The sequence below is a fragment of the Oculina patagonica genome, chromosome 13, assembly GCF_052425735.1.
Source record: "Oculina patagonica isolate OP01 chromosome 13, crgOcupat, whole genome shotgun sequence".
Taxonomy (NCBI): domain Eukaryota; kingdom Metazoa; phylum Cnidaria; class Anthozoa; order Scleractinia; family Oculinidae; genus Oculina; species Oculina patagonica.
Window position 1 is genome coordinate 30,738,722 of NC_135770.1, and position 9,627 is coordinate 30,748,348.

Consider the following 9,627-nt stretch of genomic DNA (forward strand, 5'->3'; position numbering starts at 1 on the left):
TGTGTAAAGAAATGTCTATATCAGTCCGGGGATATCAGTATCCAACATGAGTTTCATTTCATGTTCAATGATTCCTGAGGGGTGTGTCTATGTTGCAGTTAATTTTTGATCTTAGTTAATTTTTTTATTTTAACTAGTTAGTTTTTTTCTAACTAGTTTTTTTATTATTATTCTAGGTTAATAAGTAGAAAAAGTAGAACACCTCCCCCCTTGATATCTCATACCCCCCCATCCTTACTAACCCTCCCCTACTATCTGCTACTATCCCCCTCCCCTAAGTACTATTATTTATTTATTTTTTTTTTTTACTAACCTGCACTAGATTTGAACTCTCAACCTCTGGATTTGCTGTCCAACCCCTTACCACTTTGCCACGTAGGAAACGTTGGGTGAACCACTATTTTTTTAAAATATATGATACCCTAACCCTAACCCCATTATTTAACTAGTTAAAAAAAATCAACTAGTTAGAAAAAACTAACTAGTTAAAATAAAAAATTAACTAAGATCAAAAATTAACTGCAACATCTACAAACAAGGACTAACAATAGAGCTATAAATCATTGAACATTATAACTCCCTCAAAAATTCCCCAACCAAAACATGCGATATGTAGTTGATACTACATACTTACTTCTGCTTTCACTTTATAGGTATTTCGGTTAAAACAGTTTTAAATAGTTCCAGCCGATCCTGGGAACGCCAATTGTATTAGTTGTCATTTTTTAATCTATTGGAGATTCAGTGACATTCCTAGCTTCTAACGGATTGTTCATTATTAATTAATTAATTATTTTTTGGGGGCGGGGGGATAGCTAAATTATTAGGGGGGGCAGAAAAGCCTAAGGCGTGTCTTTTAAGGGGGGTCATTAGAGTTTCAAGATAGTTAGTAGGGGGTCATGAAAGTTTTCTTATTTTCATGGACCCAAAATATTACGAAGGCTATCTATTCACACTTTATTGAATAACCATCTGAGCCTTTTCATATCCAGCACATTTTCATACCTTGAGTCTGGTCAAAGGGAACGAAGACCCTGTACGAGGATGTATCCAGCATAATGCATGACCATGGGTCGAATCCTAGATTTTTAACTCGAATGTTTTATTTGTAATTTATAGATTTTGTTTTTCCTTGGTGGTTCAAGCAAGCTTTAGCCAAGTGAAATTAAGCAAATTTTTTCTCTCTAAATGCTAATACTGCCATTTATAATGAATTGTTTATAATAAATTGTTTGCATATAATAAAGGATTGGGGGGTCATAAAAGTTTTGAAGTTTCTGTTTGGGAGGGAGGGGGGGTCATTTAAGTTTTTCTGTTGTCGAAGGTACAGCCAGCCCCCCCCCCCCCCGAAAAAAAAGGAAATAATGAACACTCCATAGCAAAAAAAAACTCAAATAATGTTAAACTTAAGCTTTCCGATTGGTTCATTTCAGAGATTTCTTTAAAAGTAACCGCCTAATTAACCTCCTGGTAATATTTCCGCAGAGCCCCATATGTACGTTATTAAACTTATCTCCGACTATTTCAAACTTTCACACTACTCAGACTACTCAAACAGTAATCGTGAAAGAACGAGCCGGTCAAAAATTGCTTAATAACTTAACTGACCATTGAACGACAGCGAACCATACCGGAATCGCTACAATAATGACAACGAAAGTAGGCCACAAAGCGCTTTGTGGAGGGTCTGGATGGGGTTAACTGACAACTGACAAATGGCCAAAATTTTAACTGACAACTGACAAATGGCCTAAAAATTAACTGTTAACTGACATTTGGAGTGGGTTTTACTGACAACTGACAAAAGACCCGATTGTCCTTAATATCCTACAAAAACCCGTTGTAAATAACATTGTTCGACTCTTTTCGTCCAAAATATATACTAATACTATATCTACTATACTTATACTTAATCTTGACCTCTCTTAGCAGTAGGATGCTAGAGTGTCATGTTTCGTTAATAATTTACCTTATGGCCCATGTACGTATTTCACCTATTGACTCTGCCTATTGACGCTGGGTGCGCGCCAGCTTACACCATTGCTTCTATAAAATGCCGGCGTTAATTCGGATACGACATTTAAACGACATAGAAGCCGTGAATACGGTTCAGGCGCTCAAAAAGCACCTTGATCTAATTCCTTGGCTCCAAGGAATAAAACGAGACGTTGGAGATTTCGACATCAAATTTATCGAATGGCTCCGACCGGGTGGTAAACAGCGGTAAAGCAACACTCTCGAGCTACTTTGCTCAGTATAATGACAGACGACCAGTGGAAGCTGTAGAATGATACAGGTAGCGAAATTAACGTTGTGTATTCTTAGTGCTTTTGTATTTGGTATTGGTATAAATATAAATCATGCCAGGTAGTCCAGAATAATATGATAATAAATACAGTTGGACCGCGCAAATTCAAACTCGGTTATTTCGAACTAAAACCCATTCCCCTTGAATTTGCACTTTAGTCATTTACTATCAGCTATTTCGAACTACGTTTGGTTTCCCCTGACGGTTCGAAATATTGGACACGGTATTTTATAAAGCTAGAAGCCGTGTATCCCTTTTTGAAATTGAAATTGAAAGTGTTGATTTTTTGTGGAGGGAGGAAAACCGGAGAACCCGGAGAAGAACTATCGGAGCAAGGACGAGAACCAAAAACATACCCAACCCACATGTGACGCCAGGTGAGGGAATCAAACGCGGGCCACATCGGTGGAAGATGAGCACTCTCACCACTGCAAACCAGTGCGCCATCCCTGCCCCTCCTCCCCAGAAAGATAACTGGGAACGGCTACGCGTTCAGAAAACATCGTTCTAGTTTTCATGTAATGTGCAATGTGATACCTTAGAAATAGTATAGGAAATCGCAAGACATTTTCGTACAATTCGTGATATAGGCACAAGTAATTATTTGAAAGTTCTTAAAATTACACGTGCCTTTATTTTTTATTTCTAGTTTTCCGTACTGTGAATCATGACCATTCGGGAACGATAAACTTAATAACCCCGCGGTTCCTCTTTAGACTACTTTGGGTGTAAACTTCAGTGAAGTAAACCTTCATCAGACTTCGCGCCAACATCGTAAATCTTCGTAAGTCATCGAGTCAACTTCGGAAATCTTCGGAAGAAGACTTCGTGCCAACTTCGAAATACGTCGTGTCAACTTCGGAAAGAAGTGTGATAGGTAGAGCTCTCGTCCAATCACAATCAAGTCATTTTGTTCAGTGTGCTATAATAATGAAATCATTACGGCGGCCCTGCACAGAACTAAATTTTGAAGCGTTGCGGCGGTGCGAACTAGGTTATCGTTTGAGTAGCATTTGTTGATAAAGAACGTAAAAGGCCATAAAAGGCATAACATAAAAGGCCAATTGCAATGATTTCAACGTCAAAATTGGGAAAAAAATAAGTTATTACGTTATCAATTTTCGAATTAATGATATAATTTACATAATATGTGCTTTTTTAGCTAAATTTGGGTCAGAAAGAAATAGTTAAGCTACATGGTTAATTATTAACAGTCAATTAACTGACAACTGACAAATGGCCTAAAAGTTAACTGACAACTGACAAATGGCCAAAATTTTAACTGACAACTGACATTTATAGCCCCCCATCCAGACCCTCTTTGTGGTGTTTCGAATATAGGCCACAAAGCGCTTTGTAGTGTTTCGACTAGGCCACAAAGCGCTTTGCGGTGTTTTGAATAGGCCACAAAGCGCTTTGCGGTGTTTTGAATAGGCCACAAAGCGCTTTGTGGGGTAAAAAATCGAAAAAAAATTTTTTTTTCAAAAAATAGCCGTGAGATATCTGCGATTCAACGAGACATCAAGATTTTAATGTTAGCTTTTAAAATAAAACACCACAAAGCGCTCTGTGGTGTTTCGAATAGGCCACAAAGCGCTCTGTGGTGTTTTGATTAGGCCACAAAGCGCTCTGTGGTGTTTTAATTAGAGTCTAATTAGGCCACAAAGCGCTTTCAGTGGTGTTTCGCTCATGCCAGTACTGCTTTTTCAATCGATTTTTAAATCAAAACGAACCAGGAACAGTTAGAAAAGCACTCCAGCCATACAATGTACTCGGCAAGAACATTTCTGAAATAAATAATAAATACACGGGAGAAGCCTTATCCAAAAGCACTAGTCAACGTCGCGAACCAGCTTTCGATCGTGCTAGTGACAAGATTGGGAACAAAGTAAAATTGCGTAGATTGAGTGGTAGTTATTTACAGCACCGAAATTAAAATTGGTTGCACTGCTTCTCAGGGATCTTATTTGCCTCTACGTTTCAGGACTATTGAATGATCTTGATTTGAGGATAAATCAAAGTGCGGAGTATTGGCTGGACGGAAACACGCAGTTCGCAAAGCAACCATATAAATCTTCGATCCACTCGAACATTTTTGTTGAATTTGAAAAACAGAAAGTACAGTAAGCTGTCGATTTGTGATAGAAATCTTGTGAGGTAAACGCAATTATTGCAAATGGCCGCTGCATATTTTCGTACAGAGTCAAAACAAAGTCAAATATTGCTTCCCTGCCCCTACCCGTCGAAAAAACAACTTCGCTCAAAGACCGAACTGCAACAGAGTTTAGTTACCAGTCTTATGCTGCGTGTTACTAGATAGAACGCGTGATATGATTGGCTCATGATATCACATTACGTCATAGGACTGACACACATATATGGTGGGGATTTGGCGCAAATCGAGACAACTCGCTCGGCTCGCCCAGGCTTGCCTCGCTCCTTGTCTCGATTTGCGACCAAAACCCCCACCATATATGTGTGTACGCGCTAGCGGCACGCAAAATCGCGAGCGGCACGAGAGGCACGCACAAATCGCTAGCCGCCAAGTGAATTGGTGCGCCAGAAATAATTCCAATTGAACAAATGTTTTTCCTTGGTATATAAGACAAGATGTCTGCTGCAAGTTATTCGCAAGAAGTTTTGCAAGCACTCTTGAGAGAAATACGCGAATTTCAAAGAAATACACAATGGAACAATAACTTTTTATTGGTCCAATCCGATTTTAACGAATGGCTACGCGTGTGGAAAATGACCATACCAGAGGGTGGCCGTGCCAGCAAAGACCTTTTTGTATTTCAAAAGAAAACAAAAGGAAAGTTTATTGATTTGGTAAAGAATGAAATAAGAGATTTGAAAAGCGTAAAAGTAAGTTTTGAGATGAAAATAAAGTTTACAAAAGAAAATTTAGAGACTGGTGTAACACAAGAGATGGAGCATTATTTTAAAGAAAAAGAACCGCACGTTTTTAACGAACATAATAAACAACAGATAAAACAAGAGTTCGATAGATTTATTGAAAGAGCAAAGGGCCAAATTGAGGCTTGGTCAGAGCGAGGCTCTGGCTGGGTTATTGAAAGAATAACCGAAGCGTACGTGAATGTTGCACGCTATCAGCCATTAAAAGGAGGAACTTACTTACCTCTCCCAGCCAATTTGGCAAACAAGAAAGCAATCATTAACGTGCGAAACAGGGATAATGAATGTTTGAAGTGGGCTCTAAGAGCTGCTTTATTCCCACCAAGAGACGGAAAGGACGCACAAAGAACAAGCAAATATCCGGTTAACGACGGAATTAACTATGAAGGAATTGTCTTTCCAACACCTGTAAAACAGATTGACAAGCTTGAGGCGCAAAACAGCAACCTTGCAATAAATGTGTTCGGCTGGGAAGACAATCTTGTGATTGTACACAGAATAAGCAGAAAAGAAAAAACCATTCCTCGTATTAACCTTATGTTAATTGAGTCAGGCGAAATTCAGCACTATTGTTTTGTAAAAAAAGTAAGCGCTTTACTCTTTGATCAGAGCAAACATCGTACTGCAAAACACTTTTGCATGATGTGCTTGACCGGTTTCACAAGAGCAGACTTGCTCGAGAACCACGAAAAATATTGCAATGGCATGAACGGCAGGCCGACAAGGATCGAGATGCCGGAAGAGGGGAAAAATACCCTTTCTTTTCAAAATCATCACAAACAGATGAGGGCGCCATACGTGATATATGCTGACTTTGAGGCTTTGGTCAGAAAGATTTCAGGCTGCGAGCTTGGGCCAGAGAGCAAGCAAAAAAGCTACACTGAAAAGACAGAACAGCACGAGGCATGTGGTTTTGCTTACACAGTTGTAAGGAGTGATGGCAGAAACAAACGACCAGTGGTTTACAGAGGTGAAAATGCTGTTGAAGTGTTTTTGAACTGTCTTCAAGAGGAAGAGAAAACAATAAGAAACAGTTTGTCATTGCCAAAACCTCTTGTGATGACTTCAGTAGATTGGGAAAAATTTAAAAATGCAACTGATTGCCATATTTGCGAAAAAAGTTTGATAAAAGATTACTTTTTAGACTCTTTGCCTGTATGGAAAAGTGAAGAAGGTAGCGTATACACTTATGATGGGCAATGGCACAAAAAATGTTATTACAATGCAAAGAAAGAACTAGACAGTTCGATTCTCATTCAGAAAAGATTGATTCTGAAAAGATTGACAGAAGAGGAACACAAAGAAGCAGCTGAAGAACAAGATGACTGCTTATGCTGCGGACAACCTTTGCTCAGGCAAAACTTCAGAGATGCAGTAAAGGACCATTGCCACATAACAGGCAAGTACCGCGGAGCCGCGCACAACGCGTGCAACCTGAAAATGCGAATAAAACCAAAAACGGACCAAATACCAGTTGTATTTCACAACCTGAGGGGCTATGATGCACACCATTTAATGCAAGCGATGTCGAAGCTGTCGCAAGCAACACAAAAAGAGGTGAAATGCGTCGCCAACAACATGGAGAAATACATTACATTTTCATTAGGAGGTCTGCGTTTCATTGACAGCTTGAACTTTCTACAAGGAAGCCTCGATTCACTTGTAAGCGCAACACCGAAGGAGTCATTGAAAATAACAAAAGTCATATCAAAAATAAACAGTGAAAAAAATGCAGAATTTGTTAAAAAATCAGAAAATCAGAAAAAAGCAGAAATAGAAAAAAATGCAGAACTTCTTTACAAAAAGGGTATCTATCCTTACGAGTACATGGACTCATGGGATAGATTTATCGAGACAAGTTTGCCAGAAAAAGAAAAGTTTTACAGTAAGCTAAACGACGAGCACATAACAGATAAAGAGTACGATCACGCAAAGAGTGTATGGGAGGCTTTTGGATGCAAAACTCTGGGCGACTACCACGATTTGTACGTTAAAACTGACGTAACTCTTTTGGCCGATGTTTTTGAGAACTTTCGAAACATATGCCAAGAAAAGTATGGCCTCGATCCAGCTCACTATTTTACATCGCCTGGCCTTTCTTGGGACGCACTCTTGAAAAAGACAGGCGTGCAGCTTGAGCTCCTTACAGACTCAGAAATGCATCTCTTTGTCGAAAGGGGAATAAGAGGAGGTATTTCCATGGTAAGCAAGAGATATGCCAAGGCAAACAATCATTATGTCGAGGGCTATGACCCAAGCAAGCCAAAAAAATACATTATGTACCTTGATGCAAACAACCTTTATGGGTGGGCAATGAGCAAGCCACTGCCAAAAAGTGGTTTTAGATGGAAAAAAGTTATGCCGACTGAAAAAGAAATAATGAGAAAAAAGGAGTTTGCAAAAACCGGCTGGATTTTGGAGGTAGACCTCGAATACCCTGCAGAACTGCATGAAGAGCACAACAGCTACCCATTAGCACCTGAGAAAAAGAAAATAAATAAGGACTTGTTTTCACCCTACCAAAATAAATTAATAAAAGACCTTGATCTGGATCCGCCTGACAGTGAAAAGCTCGTGTTGACTCTTGAGGACAAAACTAATTATGTTGTGCATTATCGAAACTTGCAGTTTTATCTGAAACAGGGAATGAAACTTAAAAAAGTGCACAGGGTTTTGGAGTTCGAACAGGAATGTTGGATGGAGCCGTACATCCGGATGAACACAGAATTCAGGAAAAAAGCGAAAAACGACTTTGAAAAGAACTTTTACAAGCTAATGAACAACTCAGTTTTTGGAAAAACAATGGAAAACCTGCGTAACCGCGTTGACATAAAAATTGCGCGAAGCAATGAAACAAACAAAATACGAAAATTGATTGCAAGCCCATTGTACTCAAGGCATGTAATGTTTTCTAACGATCTGGTTGGAATAGACATGCGCAAAAGCAAGCTTATTCTTAATAAGCCTGTCTACACTGGGATGACTATCCTTGACAACAGCAAGATACTAATGTATGATTTCTTTTACAACCATCTGAAAAAGGTATACGGTCCACGTTGCGAGCTCTTGTATACAGACACAGACAGCCTTTTGCTCGAGATCGAAACAGATGACATCTACGAAGACATGGAATGGAACAAAACTCTGTATGATACAAGCGACTACCCAAAAGAGCATCCACTCCATTCATACGAAAACAAAAAGGTCTTGGGAAAAATGAAAGACGAATGCGCGGGAACCCCCATATCAGAGTGTGTTTGTCTCAGACCCAAAATGTACTCTATCATTTACGGCACGCAAACTGCGGACCAAAAAAAAATCAAAAAAGCGAAGGGTGTAAAAAAGAGCGTTGTCAAGAAGCAAATAATCCACCAACAGTACAAAGAAACACTTTTTGAAAGGAAGCAGTTATTGCATGGAATGAACATACTTAGAAGCGAGGGTCATGAGATTTACGGAATGCATCTCAACAAGGTCTCGCTGTCGCCTTTTGACTCAAAGCGATGGATAGCGGATGATGGGATACATACAAATGCTTACGGGTATAAGCTCAAAACTTTTATAGCTTTTTTAGGGTTCGCTTCGCGAAGGTGGTAACTGTGTATTTGGAGGAATAACAAGCAATTCTTCACGCACGAAGCCGCGCTTTGGACCATCGTGCAAGTAATAAAGCACTGGCTGATCAGGTTTAGTAACAGACCTTTCGATGCTATAGACTTTTAATGACCAAATCGGATCTGTTGCCCTTTTTACGCCGCCTTCTAGCTCGCCAGGTTGGTAGAGATAGCGCACATTAACGAGAGAGGGTATTTTTTTTTCTTTCTTGCCAACAGGCCTTGTATATTTTGAGGACGGTTTGGACGAAACAGCCTTTTCTTTGATTGCAGCAGCAGGCTTTTTTCCAGTAAGACTGGTAACTTCGTTGTTAAGAGCGGTAACAACTTCTGGAAGCCTTTTTACCCACGCTGTCGACCGCTGGCCAGATGGCAGGTTCATCTCGACACCATACTGATAACCAAACAGGCGCCCTGCCAGTGTTTGATTAAAACGTTCCACAATAGCTTGATCTCTGTGAATGTTAACACGCCCGCGCCTAATATAGGTTTTGTGATTTTCCATTTCTTTGGTAACAGCTCCCATGAATTCGCGACCAGGGTCAACTTGAAGCATCTGTGGCCATTTTAGTGCACTTCGCCTGTAAATTGTCTGAAAACCTTTTGCAACCTCAGTTGAATCTTTGGAGGTCAAAGGCTCGGCCTCTTTGTAACGGCTGGCAACGTCGACAACAGTCAGAGCGTATTTGTAAACTTTTCGCCCTCGCGGCAGTTTGTCGTGTGGCAGAAAAAGAAGGTCCGCCTGGTGGACCGCGTTAGGAGTAGAAACATCAAATTTTGGGCGAGGAA